General features: G+C 46.3%; 1 protein-coding gene across 9 annotated transcripts in view; it reads left to right on the top strand.

The window, feature by feature from the left end:
- The window catches only part of LOC135898392 (thrombospondin type-1 domain-containing protein 7A-like), an 818,428-nt gene that overhangs the window by 302,483 nt on the left and 495,255 nt on the right, over positions 1-20,690 (top strand). For all 9 annotated transcript variants that reach the window (XM_065427299.2, XM_065427298.2, XM_065427295.2 and 6 more), the window contains one exon: positions 14,525-14,607. The gene's annotated coding sequence lies outside the window, so the exon portion shown is untranslated. The remainder of the gene's footprint in view (positions 1-14,524; positions 14,608-20,690) is intronic.

Below are 20,690 nucleotides of genomic sequence, written 5' to 3'. Positions count from 1 at the left end.
TGTTTTGCTCTGTTTGAGTTTGGCTTACCGTTGCCACTCGTCTATTTTTTTCTATATAAAAAAATAACTTCCGGATCCATTACTTTCTTGTAAAGCTGAGGTGACAATCTTTCTGGAATCAGAAGCGACACCCCCTGCAAAGAAAGTACTTATGTGCCCTATTCTGTTTTTTTTTGTTTCCAAAGCTAGGGGATAACTTATGAAATAGGCAAGGAATGTTTAAGGCTCGTAAGAAATTGCTACAAGAAAAAGAGATTGAAGATTTTGTGACATATTTCTCACTTTGGGGGCAATGTGACAAATGACCTTTAACTGTGCTTGTTTGGAATGATAGCGTAAAAAAGAAACTTCAGCTTAGAAACTTGGCACGAGAGGCTGACGAGGAGCAAAGGTATTATGCTACAATTTCACAAGAAAACATCATACTGTGTGAAACATGATATTTATTTTTATATATAGGTGGTTCAAGAGAGATTATCTGGGATCATGTCGTGAGTGCGCAATCTTGAAACGGTGGCGTTGAAGGGTTGAGAGAGAGCGTCTAACTCGGCGTAATCGATATACTCAGGGAGACAAAGTAGAGGACGACAGAGAAGTTGACGGCAACGATCCCACGAACCACTTGCGTGCAGGGCTTGCGATGCAGTTGAATTCACAGTATGACGAGAAAAATGTTAGGCCGTTCTTACTGTACACTTCATGCATATAATTTGTTTTTATGGCACGCTCAAATATAAAAACATTGAAGCAAGATAGTAACGTGGTCGAGTTGGTCAGGATTCTCAGCGGCCCGTGCTGTATCGTTTATTCCCTTTGTCCGTGTCCCTTTGCGCTGTTAGCAAAAGAGCGATAAAAACTTTCGTTATTTCTTAACTTCATTTTTTTTCTCTGTGGGTCCCTCCTTCAGAGCCGCAGAAAAAACTGCGCTCTCGAAGAAACAGCGTGATTCACCACATAGAAAGGCATTTGACTGAAAGCGCGTATCATTTTTTTTCACTCTGAATAACCTGGCGTTCAAATGCGGGTAAGAACGCAAAAAAAAAATTCTGGTTTCCGATTCGCGACTTCCCGCTTTTGATTGCTACAACTAAGAAATGCCTGAAAAGCAAATCCTTGGTGCTTCTGAAAGATGACCTTTACGTTAGCGATAGTAGTTATTTATTTATTTATTTATTTATTTATTTATTTATTTATTTATTTATTTATTTATTTATTTATTATATCAAGTGTTATAGCTTAAGGTTTTGATTTACTTGTGACAAGTAACACCGTACCTTTCCAATAAAGGGTCTTGCATAGAAAAGCAGCTACAACTCACGTGTTGGCAGCAGGGAGGGAGGGTGCACCCTCTTCTAATAGTAGAGAAGGGTGCATAAGTATCACAGCAGTTCGTAAAGGCTTCCAACATTTGTACATGCCCTTAAAAGGCTTAAGCAGGACGATTCATATTGGGCTTCTTCGATTACGCAACACCGCAATACCCGCAAACCATCCGCGGCTTCCGGCCTAACTAGGCCTGACAGAACGGCACGCCACGGTCACGTAATCCAGCTGTCGGGAACTGTTCGAGGTTTCACTCGAACGCACCGTAACCGGAAGTCATTCTTCGAGCTGCCATTGTCTGCTCGTAGGTACTCGTAGATCGAGACACTGCGAACCATTGTGGCCTAGAATGCAGCCATGTCCCTGACGCAACCACAACCTTTGCATAGTGCAATTGCAGCCTGAGCGCATAGTGCGTGCTCGCGAAGCTCAGCTTGCGCCATACTCTCGCTCTTGGTGTTACTTAACCGCTGTAGTTAAGCTATCTGATTGTCTGCGAAACTCCAGCAGAATTCTCATACGAACATAAGCAATGTCGCAATCGTGCCACGTCGCTGTTCACGCAGACAGGGGCCACCGATACGCTTGAAGTTCGTGAGACCATATACAAAAGGCCCGACGCCCATCTTGGACAGAACGCATGTACACTATCTACTAATCCTGCACGTCCTAAAAGCAAGTGCTCGAACTTACCAACAGAAGGGATGAGCATATGTGAACAGCAGTCGGAGAAGCCCCGACCATATATCATCTCAGCTATCGGTGAGAAACAGAGACGTATGATATGCTTCCTCACGTACCACTTTCACTCAACTTGAAGGCGAAATATACCTGTTAACTATGCATATAATAGTGAGCCTGACATATTTCGCGAAACGCATCAAGAAAAGCAAGCATGTGTGCCTCATCGCTGTGCTTGTCTCTTAAAAAATAAGATAGGAAAACCATAGCTGCAGAATCACACGGCTCATGAAAAGCTCACATGATGGCACACAAAGCACCGATGCATCAGACGTGATCGCTGAGTGTACAATATTTGCCGTCTGCACAGCGCAAAGTGTGCAGAAGCGCATGACTTCTTTCGTAACATGGCGGCGTACGCCGTGGGCATCTTTTTTTAGACAGCCGTCGTCGGCTAGCTGCTTCCGCTTGTCCGTGCGAAGATCTGACCGCTCCGACAGTCCGCGAGCAGTCCGGAACTTCCGGGCTGTGAAAAAACGAACGCTCTTCTGACAGCTATCGGACTGGTGGGTGGAGTTTACAAAGCTGTCCGAGCAAAATAGAATGCGGCACAGCAGTTCCGAGCAGTCCGGTGCATTCAGGGACTCATAATCGATGAGGCTCACTGAGACGAAAGAAGCGGTTGCTATTTGATGCTACAATTGGCGTTTCCAGCCTATCAGACAAGTCTTTACCTTCGCTATACCTTACCTTATCAATCGCATTGCGCCGTTAGGAAGCGATAAAAAAATTGCAACCAGTGTCACGCCAGCTGCGAAGTTCCAGCGGTTGTTTTATGTGCTTGTCCTGTATACTCGCTTCTAGTCCTTGTCGATCTTGCGGAGTATGTATATATTTCTCGGTGATTTCACGTGTTCTTCGCCTTTGGGGCTTGCCACCCGTTGCTACTATGGGTTCAGTGAAGCAAAGTGGCATGCGCTTACTCAAACTCGAGCTTAAGTTATCGAGCAAAAGCACCTGCTTTAGGAGGCGAGAAAAGCACGTGCGTAGATGGGAGGGAAGTCCCTGCAGCACTATCCAAACAGAAGAGATACGCGCATATCAACTGAGGCTCGACTCCCAGCGGCTGCCGCGAAACGCAAGGCACGGGAAAGTGGTGCATTAAGGAAGAAGCCGAGGCTCAGACCACTCGCGAGTCAGCGGCACGCCCACGCTCATTGTTCACGCTTTAGTCGCACAGCGACACGAGAATCCTTTCAGCTCAAGCGCCGGTCAAATGGCTGGCTCGGCCGCTCGGTCTTGCCACCCACTTCGCTTCGTTCCCTCTTTCACCGTTTCTGCATTCTTTCCTTTCTTTCTGTCTCTTTATATATACTTTTAACAGCACGTTGTTCGCCCCGACGGCACGCGTTGTAGACACGAGTGGAAGTTAAAGCAGCCTAATTAGGAAATGTGTGCCTTGGAGAGACGTTTAAAGCATACGTCTGCCTTGCCCCGAGGACGAAGGGGCTACTTTTTCAGATCTCCTTTCCGTCTATATATCCAGCAGTGTCGCCTCCTGAGGAGTCGGCGCAGTGCTTTACTTCAAAAAAAAAAAAACGGCTTAGCTTCCGCTCCACTCATTGGTTCTACAGCTTATCTTCACCGCATCGAGTCAAGGACCGGCAGAGCTACCACGCTAATCCTTTCTTTGAAACGTGCAGCTATTTCAGGCCTCTTCCTGACAAAGCTGCACACTGAATTTTATGCTAATTATATTCCTAGGCGTTTTGTGAACCAGCCTTCACGGAAAGCGCAGCCAGCACCGTTGAATTCTTTCGTCGTAAAAACCCGCACTCTTGCACGGATCACAGACAGACAGATAGTTAATAATAATAATAATAATTGGGGTTTTACGTGCCAAAACCACTTTCTGATTATGAGGCACGCCGTAGTGGAGGACTCCGGAAATTTTGACCACCTGGGGTTCTTTAACGTGCACCTAAATCTAAGTACACGGGTGTTTTGGCATTTCGCCCCCATCGAAATGCGGCCGCCATGGCCGGGATTCGATCCCGCGACCCCGTGCTCAGCAGCCCAACACCATAGCCACTGAGCAACCACGGCGGGTAGACAGATAGTTAGATAGATAGACAGATGGATAGATAGATTAAATTATGAGCTTATACGTGCCAAAACCACTATTTAATTATGACGTACGCCGTAGTAGAGGAGTCCGGAAATTTCGACCACCTGGGGTTCTTTAACGTGCAGCTAAATCTAACTACACGGGTGTTTTCGCATTTTGCCCCCATCGAAATGCGGCCACCGTGCCCGGGATTCGGTCCCACGACTTCGTGCTCAGCAGCCCAAAACCATAGCCACTGAACAACCATGGCGGGTAAAGATACCTAGATAGACAGATGTATGTATGTATGTATGTATGTATGTATGTATGTATGTATGTATGTATGTATGTATGTATGTATGTATGTATGTATGTATGTATGTATGTATGTATGTATGTATGTATGTATGCATGCATGCATGCATGCATGCATGCATGTATGTATGTATGTATGTATGTATGTATGTATGTATGTATGTATGTATGTATGTATGTATGTATGTATGTATGTATGTATGTATGTATGTATGTATGTATGTATGTATGTATGTATGTATGTATGTATGTATGTATGTATGTATGTATGTATGTATGTATGTATGTATGTATGTATGTATGTATGTATGTATGTATGTATGTATGTATGTATGTATGTATGTATGTATGTATGTATGTATGTATGTATGTATGTATGTATGTATGTATGTATGTATGTATGTATGTATGTATGTATGTATGTATGTATGTATGTATGTATGTATGTGTGTGTGTATGTGTGTATTTGGCGGGAATAAACCGCGACGGCGCTTATTAGCAGCGCCATCTATTTTTTCAAACAGAAGAAAAGCTTTTTGTCGGTTGAGCACACAGCTAAACGTAAGGGCTATCAATTTCCGTATATCAGATTTGAAACACCAGATTCGGGAAATGTGTGCTCAGAAAAGTGATCAAAGTATCGAACTTGCTGGCAAATACAAAGAAGTCGTAATGAAAGGTTCATATTGTCGTAACGTCATAACTATATAAATGTTGCATTTCTGTATGTTTTCAGAGTATCACGCATTGCGGATGTTACCATTATCATGAATCAAAAACTTCGAACGCCTTTTTGCGACAGCCTGTGCGTGAATGTTCATTTTCTTGTCTGACTGTGACAAAATATATTTAAAAAAAGTTAAAGTGATGTGTCGGTGACATGAAAATGTGGCGACAATATAGGTAGCGTCTTCAAGTACACTGCTAAAGGTGCCAACACCAACTTACACACTCTCCTTACGACCAGGCAAGGCCATGAAAATGATGAGGCTTACAGTGTATATTTTTTCCAAGACAGAAAGCTTTCAGTTCATATGTTTCAATTTGGAGAGAATATACGCTGAGGCAACCACCGGTGCACCGAGGATGTTGTCATGCGGCTACCGCACATTTGAGGTCAAAGGCGGAACAAAAAGTTTGCTTCCTTCGGGGGGAGGAAGACGAAGTGCTTCTCTTGCGGAACACATCTCGCCCGTCTCTGTGTTTTTCTGGACTTCTTACTGCACCTGTGGGGTCTACCGCCCCCTCCATCGCGGTGATGGATGTACAACACCCCGAGGATCCTCCCGGTTCCCGTTCACCCGCGGACATCGGTTCGAGGAAGCGAGGAAGTACGTCAAGTGGTAGCGAGGACACAGAGCTGTACTGCGCATCAGGTGACGAGTCCTCGGAGGACAGCTTTCGACTTGTCCAGTACCGCAAGGCCAAACGAAGAATTATCAACTCATCTTCGGCGTCCAGCTCGAACACTGTGAAAACAGCTCCTCAGCGATGGCCTCACTCCATCCTGTTTGTGCCACAGAACGCTACCGACAACCTGCGCGTCCTCAACAGGCAAGCACTCTCCGTGTATCTAGAGAACACCGTGCCAAATGAGATCAAGGATGTCAGGATAAATACTAGACGAAACATCCTGGCAATCGATGTGATGAACCCGAGTGCACTGACCATACTACAACATGTAACGCAGCTGGGAAACATCAAGGTCCGATCCATCGTGCCAACGAATGGTGCCACAATAACTGGAGTCATCTATGACATTGACAATGAAATATCTAATGCAGACCTCCCAATTCTCATAAAACCAGCAAGCGAACACAACGTGATTGTGCATGTTGGTCGTCTCGGCAACACACGTTGTGTGAAGATAAGCTTCAAAGGCGACTGCCTTCCACCCTACGTGAAGGTCGGCCACTTTCGCCACCAGGTTCGACCATTTATTCCAAGACCAATGCAATGCTTCAATTGTCAGAAGATTTGACATGTGAAGGGTGTTTGCAGAAATTCGGCCGTGTGCCCTCGATGTGCCGAACCCCACTCAGAAGACAACTGCAGCGCAACCACGTTCAAGTGTCCTAACTGTCAAGGTGATCACTGCGCCTCTTCCAAAGACTGTCCCCAGATCAAGAAAGAGTTCACCATTCTTAAGCAAATGGTGAGAGATAACTCTACCCACAAAGAGGCCGCTGTGAAAGTACGGCGAAGACGACGTCACCGACAACGGTCTTCACGGCGGAAAACATCAAGCTTTCAGGAAAAGTCCCCTAGTCAAACATCATCATCAGCGGACGTTTCCAGCACTCCGATCACCAATGTTGGAAGGGAGCAAACCGCCAGATCTCTCTCCACAAAGGAATGGCCGCCACTTCCGCGTACACGACCGCCAGAAGAGCCGCAGAAGAAGCCGCCCCCAGTACAGCAAGGTGCTGTTTCCGAGGAGTCGCGGAAAACAGATGAGCAAGTGATATCACTTATTAGGCCTTTAATGAATGCCATTCGCGTGCTGCTAAGCAACATGCACACACCGTCTGCCAGAAGTGCGCTTCAAGTACTGGACGCTCTGAGTCCGGTGCTTGCAACCCTTGAGTAGATCATGGCTCCACAGCCACGGTCTTTTAGGGAAGAGGTCCGACAAGCAGCTATATTTCAGTGGAATGCCCGCGGACTCAGAGCGCGCCTTTCGGATTTCCGTCGCTTCGTGTTCGCCAATATGTTTCCCATTATCGTCATTTGCGAGCCGAACTTATCGAACAAAATCAGGCTTTCTGGATATGAATCATTTATGTCGTCAGCTGTTAATGAAAACAGTAAGGTGTTGGTGTTCATTCGCCGTGACCTCACCTACACTCATCAGCCTGTACCACCTAATGACAGTAATCAATATATATGCCTAAACGTAAGGAAAAAGAATCTGGCCTTCACTTTTATAGGCGCCTACCTATCTCCGTCAAGTCGATTTGATTACAACAGACTACGAGACATCCTTTCCTCAACCTCCAATCCCTGGGTCATCACTGGAGATTTCAACGCCCATCATACACTCTGGGGAAGTCCGATCATCAACGCAAGAGGCAGAGCTCTGGTATCTTTCGCCTCCAGTAATGAACTTTGGCTGCTGAATGATGGAAGTCCTACGTTCTTACGTGGCTCCACGTACAGCAGCTGTCTTGACTTGGCTTTCGTCTCGCGAAGCCTAGTCAGACGTGTAGGGTGGTTTGTGGACATCGAGACGCACGGAAGCGACCATATCCCCACGTACATCAAGATCAGAGGATTGACCGCTTCCAAAATACGGGATACGATCCAAAGAGTGGACTGGCCTAAATTTCAGTCTATTATGGAAGAACACTGCGACGCCAATCCATCTTTCGACTTGGAAGAGGCAATCAAGAGCGTGGTGCAAGACACTACGCGTACTCTAACATGCTCCTCTAAACTTAATGATTATGATGTGGAACTAGAACGACTTCGAGCAATCCGACGACGTGCTGAATGAAGATACCGACGTACGAAAACAATGGACGATCTACGGACCACCAGGCGCACGCAAAAGAAGATACAGCGCCGGTTAGACAAGCTCGAATCGCAACGTTGGGCTGCCTTCTGTGAGTCGCTAGATCCACGTAAGCCTTTATCGCAACTATGGAGAACGGTGCGCGGACTGCGGACACTTCCCGTCCAGCGATTCCCATTCAAGGCACTTGCCCTCTCTCAAAAGAGATCGGAGATTGACGTGGCAGAGGATTTCTGCGCCAGATTATCCGGCCAACTCACAGCTACCAACATTCCATCGCCTTCGAGCAGCTGTCCGCCACCACGTGATCACCGGTTGGATCTACCATTCTCGATCCACGAACTTAAGGCAGCATTAGCTTTATGTAGCCGCACATCAGCGCCAGGACCTGACGGAATTTCCTACCGAGCTTTGTGTCACCTGGGGGAGCGAGCGAGAGAAGTTCTTCTTGAGGTGTACAATGAATCTTGGAGAAATGGCACGCTACCAACAACCTGGAAGACAAGTCGCCTTGTTCCACTGCTGAAGCCTGGCAAGTCGCCGTTGGAGCTCTCCTCATATCGCCCGATCGCTTTGGCGAGCTGTGTGGGCAAAGTAATGGAGAGGATGATCCTAGGACGCCTGGAGTGGTACTTGGAGTACCACAACACCTACCCAGATGCCATGGCGGGCTTCCGACGCGGTCGATCATCGATCGATAACGTCGTCGACCTGGTCACCTACATTCAACATGAGAAACGCCGTAAGCGTCTCTGCGCATCCTTATTCCTCGACGTTAAAGGGGCGTATGACAACGTTACGCATGAAGCCATCCTCTCTGCTCTCGCAGAGGTAGGAGTGGGTGGTCGGATGTTTCAATGGATACGGAGCTATCTATCCATGCGATCCTTTTTTGTAAGCACCGAGGAAGGCCATACTTCTCTACATTATAGCTACCGCGGCGTCCCCCAGGGCGGTGTACTTAGCCCCGTGTTATTCAATCTAACACTAATTGCTCTCCTTGAGGACGTGCCAACCACAGTCAGGCTATCAATGTACGCGGATGACATCTGCATATGGACATCTGCAGTAACACGCCTACAGCTGCGAGTGAGAATTCAGAAAGCCGCGACACAAACTGCTGTCTACCTCCGTAATCGAGGCCTCGAAATTTCCTCCGAGAAATGCGCACTGGTGCCATTTACGCGCAAACCCATGGCAAACTACAGTGTAACGATAAATGGCCAAGTAATACGACGGGTCCGATCGTACAAGTTTCTAGGTGTCATAATCGACAGGGACTTGTCATGGAGCCCACACATATCTTACGTGAAAAAACGGTTGACAGGCATATGCCACCTGTTCAAATTTTTCGCTGGCAAGACCTGGGGAATGTCGCCTAGTGCCATGTTACAACTGTACAGGGTGCTTTTTCTGGGATTTCTGCGATACAGCTTGCCAGCAATAAACAACACAGGCAAAACGAATCTACGCACTATACAAAGTCTTCAGGGTCAAGTGCTCCGGATCTGTCTAGGCCTGCCTCAGAGTGCTTCAACAATGGCTACGATAGCAATCGCTGGAGACCACCTTGTCAAGACCCACATTGAAATTGAAGTACTCAGGACCCATATAAGGCATCTAGCCAGGACTCCTCGTCACCATTTAGCCTCTCTACCAGCGGACAGGCCACACACATCTTTCAGCCAAACGATAACTGCATATGATGAATCATTGCCAGCTTGTTTCACTCCGGCTGCGAGACCTTCGATCCCTCCATGGTGCCTCGCTCAGCCGAAAATCAACCTCGCAATACCTGGTATCTCGAAAAAAGCTGATCTGTCATCACCAGCCCTTAGACAGCTCACGCTACTATATTTGTACGAGAACTACCGTGACTCTACGCATATTTACACTGATGGATCTGTCCTTCCAAGCAGCTCCGCGGCGGCAATCGTCATACCAGCGAAAGCTACAACAATCAAATTTAAGACGACCCACGCGACAACATCGACAGCAGCAGAGCTCGCAGCGCTCTTTACTGCTCGTCATCACATTGGTGATGAACCGCCACACAAATGGACAATATTCTGTGACTCGAAGGCGGCACTGCAGTCTCTACTGTCACCTTTACGACGCGGACCGCACGAACAACTAATATTCCATATTACAGAGACATTACACCATATAAGTGATGCAGGCCACGACATAACCTTTCAGTGGCTTCCAAGTCACTGCGGGATTGTCGGCAATGAACGGGCGGATCACGCTGCCCGCTCAGCCCATACTGAGGAGCGCCACGTCCCCATTCCTCTTTCTAGAACTGACGCTGCACGGAAGCTCCGCCTACTTGCTCGGCAGTGCACCGCGTCGCAATGGAATGAGCCACATTTAAGAAATCCGCGACTGCACTCACTTGATCCAACATTAAGTCTTCGAGCGCCATCACAGCTTCGCCGTAGAGACGCCACGCTTCTATATCGACTTTGGTTGGGCGTTGCCTTTACTAAAGCCTATGCCTTCCGCATAGGGATGACCGACACCCCAACCTGTGACCACTGCGGCCATGAAGAATCAATTGGCCATATTTTGTGCACCTGCCCGCAGTACAGTCCACAGAGGGCATGCCTCAGCCAGGAACTAGACCAACTGGACGACCAACCGCTATCCGAAAAAAGAATTCTGCAACATCGAAAGGACCTACCGTCACAGAAGAAGGCCGTGCAAGCGCTTTTGCGCTTCTTGCGATCTACCGGCCTGTGTGAACGACTTTAACTGGAACGCCTTTTGTGTGTGTGTCTCCATGTGTGCGCGTTTTTTTTTTGCGTTTCCCTCTCTGTCATCTTTCTAACCCCTATCCCCCATCCCCAGTGTAGGGTAGCAAACCGGAGACTCATATCTGGTTAACCTCCCTACCTTTCCTCTTCATTCTCTCTCTCTCTCTCTTGCTTCCTTCAACTTTTCTTACGTTACCACGGAGAAAGGAAGCGTTAAAAGAAGCTTTATGGCGTATAAGAGGACAATTTCTCAGGCCTAAAAACTGACACTGCGGCAGAAAGAGCAGCGTGCATGTTCATTGAAAAAATTGCCGGCTTTCGGAAGACAGGGGAACAACTGCATGCCTGGCTTCGAGTAGTTTTTTAAAGCATGTATTTTGCTTTCTGTATCTGAATAGGGGACAAAAAAATGACAAGGGTGATTTAGTTGTAAAAATTTCAAGGCAGCCTGGACGCCTTTTTGTTTGCAGATGCAACGGCAAGATGTGGGCGTATAGACGAGACTGAGAGACTGTGCGTCCCTCAGTGTCCTTTTACTTTCTTTTGTTGGCAGAACTCTGCTAATATTCGTGCTATTTCACTGTCACCAGTGTATACCGCTTTTTTTTATGCTTTTAGTTTTCCTTGCCCCTCGAAGAGGAGTAACCGGTGCCAATAATAATGCCTTCTCTTTTATGCAATATTAACAATGGCAACAACAAGAACAACAACAACGGCAAAAAAGGCAAATGAAGGAACGTTGAAACCTTCTAGGAGATCGCGGTTATGAAATTCGAACAATTTTCTACAAGTGTAAGGATATAGCAGCAACCTTTCTATGATATTTAGAACACATTAGAGGCTGTTTTGAAAGGCAAAATTTTACTGTCACTGAGAATTGGTCTAGTGCGTCCGTCCGCTTTTCCTGTTAGGCTGTTGTCGTCGTGTAACCATCGCGGCAATTGTGCCGTCGTCTTAGTGTTGTTGCTATGATGTCCTAGCATTACCTTTTCATCCTCAGCCTCACCCTCACTACAGCAGCGAATATAAACAGGACTTCATTTTAATGGGCTTTAATTGATTTTAATGGGCCGACCACACGTCACCTGTCATATAAAGATTTAACTGTTGGCAAGAACGCGTCTAGCACAGCAGTATAACCGATCGCCGAGTACGACGGCGACCACAAAGCTATGGTCACTCTGGTAACGAATGAGACAAAATAAAGAGGACACCATCCACGAAGCTACGTGTTTCTTTATTCAACCAATAAAGCAATAACCATATAAATGAATATAGTTGTCAATACAGTCATCCCAATACAGCTTTTCAGGTTACCTTTCGTCAGCGTGGAAGGGCACTAAATTATTTGTTCAAAACAAAAGCACCTAGCACTTTTTTTTTGTTCTGATAATGGATGATTGTCCACTTTGAGAACGTCATCTCCCCTCCTATTTCTATCCCTGGAACCCCTGCATCCTGTAAACTGTATCCCTGTAACCCCGTGCAGGGTACCCAACCAGACATCTCTCTCTTTAACCTCCCTGTCTTTCTTTCTACTGTCTCTCTCTCTCTCTCTCTTAGAATCGTCTTTCTATTAGTTTTGCTACGCGCTACCTCATCAACTTATTACTGTTATTCATAGCGGTAGTCGTTCCTCGCAGCAGGTTCTTTGTACGGTGATCTTGTCCGCGACTTTATGAAATATAATTCTAGGACATGTGAATGACGTAGTTTAGTGTGCCGTTGAATAGGCGTCGTTTTGTCAGGGGTTCCTATGCACATCTCTCTCTTCTATACGCAAACCTTGTTCTTTCCTCAGGCAGCCGAACGTCATGCTCATTTTCCAGCTACGAAGACACCCTGGAGAATCATTCGATATAATGAAAAGACGTTTCTTTTTCTTCTCTTTTCTACAAATACGGTGTAAGTGTGGGGAATAGAGACTGAGAAATGCAGCATAATGGAATGTATAGCAATCAGGAGCAATCAGGAGCACTTCCGTCTTGAGTCGTGAATGTGCTTTTTAGGAGGACGTTACTGATTTTAGTTCCTGTTGAAAGACTCCATGTCTACTTGCACCGAAAAATGATTCATCATTTCCTTCGTCAAAACAGAAGCTAATCAACGTAATTAGTACGACATAATCTGTACAAACGTCTTCGCTTTAATGACGTTCGCACATCGAACGCGTTTCCCGCGCTAGAGCGACTAGAGCAAGAAAACGGTGTGATAATGAAGTTCTCGGTTCTTTCTTAAACCGTCAGACACAGCACCACATAAAACACATATCGTATTTTATACGTGTGCCCCTCTTCGGAGCTGAAAGCTTAAATTTGAGAAACTTGTAGATTTGCTTCGTTCTACGGCAATGGTAGGTATAAGCGCTTCCTGTAGCAATGACTGTTGCTATTTATGTTGTACACTTTGACACAGCACGCGTGCACGCATGCGTACAACTCTAAAAATGATTGCAAAAGCCGAATTATTCATCAAGCGCCCCGTTCATGCAATGAAGCATGCATGCGACTTAAAAAGAAAAGTGATTATAGTTCACTTCTGATATTTAAAGCATTATTGCTTTTAGAAGGCACGCGAGGCCAAATAATGCTATATACGTTTAAGTTTTTTCCATGGGAAGCATAATAGTTGCATTTATTATTTGAACTTTGACGTAGCCATTGCATGCTTTCTTTATTGCATTCAAAGAAATTTTGTTACAATTTAGCACTTTTGTTGCCAGGGCAGCGAGTAAGCTTCCTATGCTTTTGGAAAGATGGTCAATTTATAGCGATCAGGTCTGTTGCACGCCATATTCTGGCTGCTTTGGAGAAAGCACGCAGAATCGGAGTTTCAATTTTTATTCCATTAAATATTTTCATCTTTATCAACTGAGTTAAGCTTAATGTTTTCTTGTGTTTCTCACAACCATAAGTTTTGACAAAACCCAGAACTCGATCGCCTGCATATACACCAACAAAGTTTCTGTTCCCTCTCTGCGTATACAAACATCATTAGGGGCTTCAATGCGAGCGAGAGGCTTGTCTATTGCTTCTGTTCCTTTTCCTCGTCCCTCTGGAGTGCTTCTGCGGACGACCAATTCGCAAATAATTTGCATCTGCAAAGGGCGCGAAATTTAAATATGATGGGAAAGCTTGGCGGACAGCATACGGGGAGTTCAGTTTGGTGTAGATAGTCTCGTGGTGCGTGTCGTTAAATTGTGTACCTTTCTCTATGCCTCGGGCATGAGATTTACGAATGATCCGGGGTTTCACCTGACATGTGCGTAGTAAGCCAAAGTCGGATTTACTCGAGATGCTTAATGCCGGGAGGCAGATCAAAAGGAATAGCGAGCTGATACAGCTAACAGTTTTTGCTCCGAAACTAAAGCACACTTCACTGCCTTCTGAGCCGATGATCGGTCGGGACGGTACTCTAGCACTGTCTTTTCTCTCGTAGGACGATCATCTAGTTTCCTCAATGTGTTGGACAAAGATTGTCTTTGTGCTTCAAATTGAGGACAGTGGCACAATAAGTGGTCAATGTTCTCCTCGCATCCGCAAACATCGCATGCAGGACTATCAGGCGTTCCAATAAGTGATACATTTATTAAAACGTATTTTAATTTTCAACATACGCTCAAAATTCTGAGCGATTCTTGCATTTCCTCGATAATATGTACTGTGCATGGACATCGCTGCAAGCGTTTGGGAAAAGGAAAGCTCCGATTTCAATGCCTTCCCAAGATCCCATGCAACCATGTCGCATTATTTAGCTCATACCGCCTTTCTGTGGGTATAAACGTCACTTAAAGGATGTTGTCTTCTCTCTTTCATGCATACAACACAGGCCTGGGATAGCCGCAACACAGCAACCGACGTGTGACGTTTCTCCACAGTGACGACAACCATAAACGGGGAGATGCCGTGAAGGTAAGGTGCCAGTTGAACCACACGTTTGCATGAGCTATATTTTATGTGCGCTTCTTATGCTGAGTACAGATGACATCATTATACGCTGAGCAAATAATGGTTATCTCATTGTCGGCGACAGAGAGTCCAGGCAGCTGAGCCCTGATGGTGCTTCTATGAAATAGTTTTGAATAATCGTTATACTGTACGAATAGCAGTTGCGCCAGTGCAGCGAAATGCACACGCAAAAATTAGTTAAGTCACGTAGAAGGAAGCAATAGGTACAGCAGCAAGCAACATGGCCATAACTATTGTGAATAAGCACGGTACCTTGCAGCACTGGCCTGCCAGTTTATATTGTATTATCTCAAGAGGGTGGTGCTGGCGCAAATACACGAGAGAGAATGTGACATTTAGGGACCAACTAGCGGTGGCAAGCTTTCTGGTGACAGTATGGTTATCCGTGTATTTGAACCATGACAACAAATTCTGTCCATTCAAATGGTGGGGTGTAAAAAATAAGGTTGTAATTGCGAGAACGTCCTTTATCGAAGGGACTGACATGAAAGACTGTGTTAAGCAGTGTGAGAGATGAATCATCTGCTGTAAAGCAACAAGAACAAACCCACCTGGCCATAAATTAAGGGACACGTAGTCATATTTACGAGCATTTTCTGTTCTCGATATTGACAAATACCATTGGGCGACATGGCGAGGTAGCCGTATAAGCAGATGGCCCGTCATTGTATTTGAGTCATTGCGTCGTAGTTTTGTGTGCTTTTATTCATGTTCAAGGCATCAAGTGCTCATGCATGAGCGCACATCTGGCGCCAAGGTGCAGCTGAGCTCAAGGTCATCACCGAGTCATCTGAATGCATTGTTTGCTCGTGCGCAAAAAAAAGAAGAAAGAAAGAAACGGGGGAAACAAACGTTGGATGATGCTTATCGCCCGGCGGTGTGTTTTCACCCATGAATATTTTATACAGAGTTCCCGACGCGAGGCCGCCTCGTGTTATGGCGGGCCGCTCGGCAACTCTGAATATTTAACCGGCGGCAACATAAGGCGGCGGCAACGGCATTCTCTCCCATGCACTACATCGCTCCTTCCACGCCACGTCTGGTGACGTAATTCTACTGCTATTGTAAGCTCTCTCTATAACACTTTGAGAAGCTTCGCTATACGCAGCAGCCGCTTCTGTCCATAAATAACACAATGAAAGGTAGCTGAAGCCAGTGACTCCAAGAGCTCGGGTATTGGCGATAAGCATCCTCATTTCGTCGGAATAATCCTTGAACTTAATCAGCCGGATTTAGTAAAGCAATCACCAGCGGAGTCAACAGACATTAAAGCGAAACTAAAAATATGATAGCATTGAGGGTTTCAATTGTTGATGGCACTTACTGCACATATCTTTTTTAACAGCCCTGATTAGTTGAAAGGAAGACAGCCTAAAGAAATATCATACTATCAGAGGTATGCCAATGTGTTTGTTTTTCCCAATTAGTGTCCTCGACTTTGGTGAGTGTAACGTAAGGGACTGTTCTTCGTTCAATATTAAGGTAGAGTTAGTCACATGTGGCATCTACGAAGGTTCAGAGGTTTAGATAGCACCACTTAAGACCATGCACATAAACCTGAAACGTTATTTGTTTAATCGCGGTCGCAAATCACGAAGATGCAAACGAATAAATGGCTGCAAGATCCTATTTCACAAGAGGCTGTTGTACGTACACGATGATGGTCTCGGTTTAGTTTCCTGTGACCAATCTTGGGAGCTCATACCTTCCACAAACAGAAGTCATCACATAGGAGACGCAACGAACCGAAATTCACACGTTAAAGGAGGTAAAATAACAAAGAAATGCATTTTATGCTTACATCTTATTCCGGTTGCGGCTGCACAGAAAGTTTTTATATTTCTCATGTTCTGCTGTGCGAAAGCCAGTCCCGATTTCACTGCCAGAAACTTTCTCATTGATCAGCTTGCTTCAACAAAGGCGGAAAATCTGTAAACGGTAGTCTTATGCACTCATTATACGGTCATTTACTTAAGTAAGGATTTCGTAGCCGGGTTTGTTTCTTATTCTTCTTGCCTGGCGTTTATTCTGGTCGCTTGAATTATTTACAATTTTTGCTGTGCGCTCTTGTTTACTTTGGCTTTATCACGCTAGGAAAACCCTGGTCCATAATGTGTACGATCTCCAGCAAGGTATGTTTAGCGAGCAGAAAAAAAAAGTAGAAAGCCGTGCATTTTCGTTCAACGTAATTTCTGTAGTTGTAAGTCTGCTGTTGAATGTTTACACAGCTTTCATTTCGCTACAGGCCAGTAGTGAGGGCTTTTGACAGCGTTCCCTGGTCTGCAAAATGTTTGCTAATGATGGCTCGCCTCCTGAAATATTGCGAATGAAAGAGGTTGAAAGAGTAAACATTGCCAGAGCGTTCGTGACTAAGCGGACTGAACGATTTAAGAGAGGCGCGTTGGAAGATAATTACGCATGAATTATCAACAAGCACGGGAACACGTGTCAACAACAACCAGGAAGAAGCGCTCCTTCAGAAAGCAAACATATACATGTTTTTTCTTTATTTTTTTTAATCAGAAGCGAATAAGCCTCTTATAGCAGGAAAGCTTCCAATCAACCATGAAGCGTCTGATTCCTCAAAAATAGCCACAATAATAAAAAAAAAGAAACTCACGATGTGAACATTGTGGGGTACTGTAGCGTCAGTCTGCAGCATCTGCTTTTTATGTCCAGAGGGTAAAACTGAGGGAAGAAAACAAAAGCTACCAGATTTGATGCGTGAGTGCGTGCGTGTGTGTGTGTGTGTGTGTGTGTGTGTGTGCGTGTGTGTGTGTGCGTGTGCGTGTGTTTACCTTGTTCTAGCTAAGGTCTTTTGAGATAATATTACACTGACGTGATTATCGAAAAAAATTAACAGATTACTAAAATAATTGTGGGTATCCTAAACGACCCAACGCAGGCGTTATCGTTATACACGGCCCGACATAATGGCGCTTCTAAGTACACTCGTCCAACTTCTACATCTGCGAATAAGGGGATCATCTTTACAAATTTTCTGCCAAATATTGTCAGCTATTTCGTCGATGAATGCATGCACGGGTAGAAAATGAATCGCTCGGAGAAATAGGCGGTACTATGCAAGCGCTGTCTAGTGAACCAGCTGTATTGACACTGTAGTTAGCAGACTACTTGAAACCGCAAGGGGTTCTGCACGTGAAACGTCTCATGCGCCGGGTGGAGACTCAAGAAAAAGAATGGGCAGCGAAACCTACTAACTCTGTTGTGATAACGTTTGCTCCTAACACCGAGCGCCCCGAAAAAATTGACCTCGGTTTTACCAAGCATGCAGTCAAAGAATTCGTTGAACCTCCTCCCCAATGCTTTAGGTGCCAACGCTTTGGGCATGTAGCTAAAGTTTGCATCAAAGATCTACGTTGCAAACGATGCGGTGGCGCCCACGATTACAAAGCCTGCAAGGCAGATTTTGCTTGCGCTAATTGTGGTGGCGACCATCCAGCGAGTTTTGGTGGCTGCCCCTTCCGTGTAAGCGCCTTACACCGCCGAGTGTCCTTCATTAGTGGTCCCAAACCACAACCTACTGAGAAGCGGATACCTGGAAGTGACGAGTTCCCGGCGTTAGATTCGGAAGTTGAGTTCCCTGCGTTAGAGTTGGACGTTCGAAGCGTGGTAGCCAGCAACGTCAGAGAGCGACCTGAGCCTAGCAAGACGGCAAAGTCCTCTGTGGGTGAGTCGGTTGTTCGATCTGCTGCAGCAAAAAGTGTCCAAGTTTCTCAGCGACCAGACTTGACAGCCAGACAGCCGGACAAGTTTCACAGCCAGACTCGACAACATGGAGGACATTCCCTCGCCTCAAAAGAGATGAAGACACCAGCTGAAGTGGCCAAGAGTGGGTCCAAGTCCGCAACCTTTGTTGAAGTTGTGAGGAAGGAAGGAGGAAGGAAGGAAAAAGTGGAGAAGGAAAGGTAGGGAGGTTAACCAGTATGGCTTAACCGGTTTGCTACCCTACACATGGGAGAGGGATGGGGGAGATTAAAGATGGGGAAGGGGGAGAGGGAGAGAGAGCACATATCACAGCACACACACATGGTCCGTTGGAGTCCATCATTCTGGCATGGTACGCGACGTCACTCTCACAGCCGCTTGTCCAATCCCGTCTCTTTCAAAAACCGAAGTAGTGCCTTTGTCGCCTTCACCTGCGATATCTTCTGTCGGCGGCATGTGAAAATCGTGTCGAGCGACAATGGTCTACTGTCAAGGCGCGCTAGAACAGATGCCAGGGACTGTCGCTGAACGTTATAGTCAGGACAGTCGCACAGAACATGTTCCAGCGTCTCCTCGCAAAGGCAGGCATTACAGAGATCGTTGTCGGCCATTCCAATGCGGAAGGAGTAAGATTTGGTGAAAGCCACCCCCAGCCATAAGCGATAAAGCAGGGTCGCCTCTCTTCGACGCAGTCCAGTTGGCATATAGAGATGCATCAAAGAGGGCAGGTGGTATTGACGGTTGCTCTGGGTGGTCTGGCTGTTTGGTGTGCACCATAGAGATAGCGTGATCTCATGTGCAAGCACTCGAAGTCTGCTAGCTGCGTCGGATCGTGAAAGCGGTATGGCCTCTTCTTGTGCGTCCTCAAGAGCTGCCCGAGCGGCATTATCGGCGTCTTCATTTCCAGTGACGCCGCAGTGACTTGGCAGCCACTGAAACGTCACATGGTGTCCTTTCTCCTGTGATGTGTGGAGTAGGCATCTAATATCGAATACCAGCTGTTCGAATGGCCCGCGATGCAGAGCTGATAGTACAGATTGTAGGGCTGCCTTTGAATCGCTGAAGATTGACCATTGCCGAGGTGGCTCCCGATTGACGACACGAAGTGCAGCGCGAAGAGCAGCTAGTTCAGCAGATGTCGATGTTGTTGGGTGGTCAGTCCTAAAGCTGATGGTAATAGCTTTTGCTGGGACAACCACAGCACCGGACGAACACTGGATGTTTGTGGAACCATCGGTATAAATGTGTTCCCTGTCCGCGTACCTCTCGTGTAGAAGAAGCAGAGACAGTTGTTTGAGCACAGGCGACGACAGTTCAGACTTTTTTCCGATTCCTGGTACACTGAGATGGACTGTAGGGCTGATAAGACACCAAGGGGGTATAGATGGTTTAGATGCAGCGGTGAAGCCCGATGGCAGTTTGTCGTTGTATTTGATGATAGTTTTAGCGAATGATGATTGGTGCCTGTCCGAAGGTAGTGCTGCAAGGTGGTGATAGGTGGCACGCGCAAAATGTCTGATGTGCGTTCTCAGGGCTTCCACCGTAATGTGAGTTCGCATTGGATGGTCCCGAGCAATCGCAATAGTTGCCTCTGTTGAGGTGCATCTGGGCAAACCAAGGCAGACTCTGAGTGCTTGAGCTTGTGCTGCCTGCAGAACACGAATATTTGTCTTGCAGGTGTTGGTCAATACAGGTAGACTATATCTTAGAAAACCGAGAAAGAGAGCTCTGTAGAGTTTAAGCATTGCGTCTACTGACATCCCCCACGTCTTTCCTGCCAAGTATTGAAACAACTGGGAAGTTGCTGTCAGGCGCCGTTTCATGTAGGCCACGTGCGGGCTCCAACAGAGGTCTCGGTCAATTATTACGCCAAGGAATCTGTGGGTTCGGACATAGGAAATAGTCCGCCCATTGATTGAGATGATATAAGGCGTCATCGGTTTGCGAGTAAATGCTACTAGTGCGCATTTTTCTGGTGATATGCTGAGTCCCTGTTTACACAAGTAGTTCACTGTCAAAGTGGCCGCTCTTTGAAGTCGCGCACGTATCTGAGGACGTGTGACTGCCGAAGTCCAGACACAGATGTCGTCAGCGTATATTGAAATTTTGATGGTAGTTGGCAAGTACTCAGCAAGTCCAACAAGAGCGAGGTTGAATAGCGTCGGGCTGAGAGCACCGCCTTGAGGAACGCCCCTGCTGGTATAGCGTCGCGTAGTTGGGCCATCGTCAGTTAACACAAAGAATGATCTTGCAGATAGGTAGCTTGCAATCCACAAAAAAACTCGACCACCTAGGCC

Source organism: Dermacentor albipictus, chromosome 4 (genome assembly GCF_038994185.2).
Source record: "Dermacentor albipictus isolate Rhodes 1998 colony chromosome 4, USDA_Dalb.pri_finalv2, whole genome shotgun sequence".
Classification (NCBI taxonomy): domain Eukaryota; kingdom Metazoa; phylum Arthropoda; class Arachnida; order Ixodida; family Ixodidae; genus Dermacentor; species Dermacentor albipictus.
Note: the sequence above shows the minus strand (reverse complement) of the source record. Positions and strands in the feature narration are given on the sequence as shown.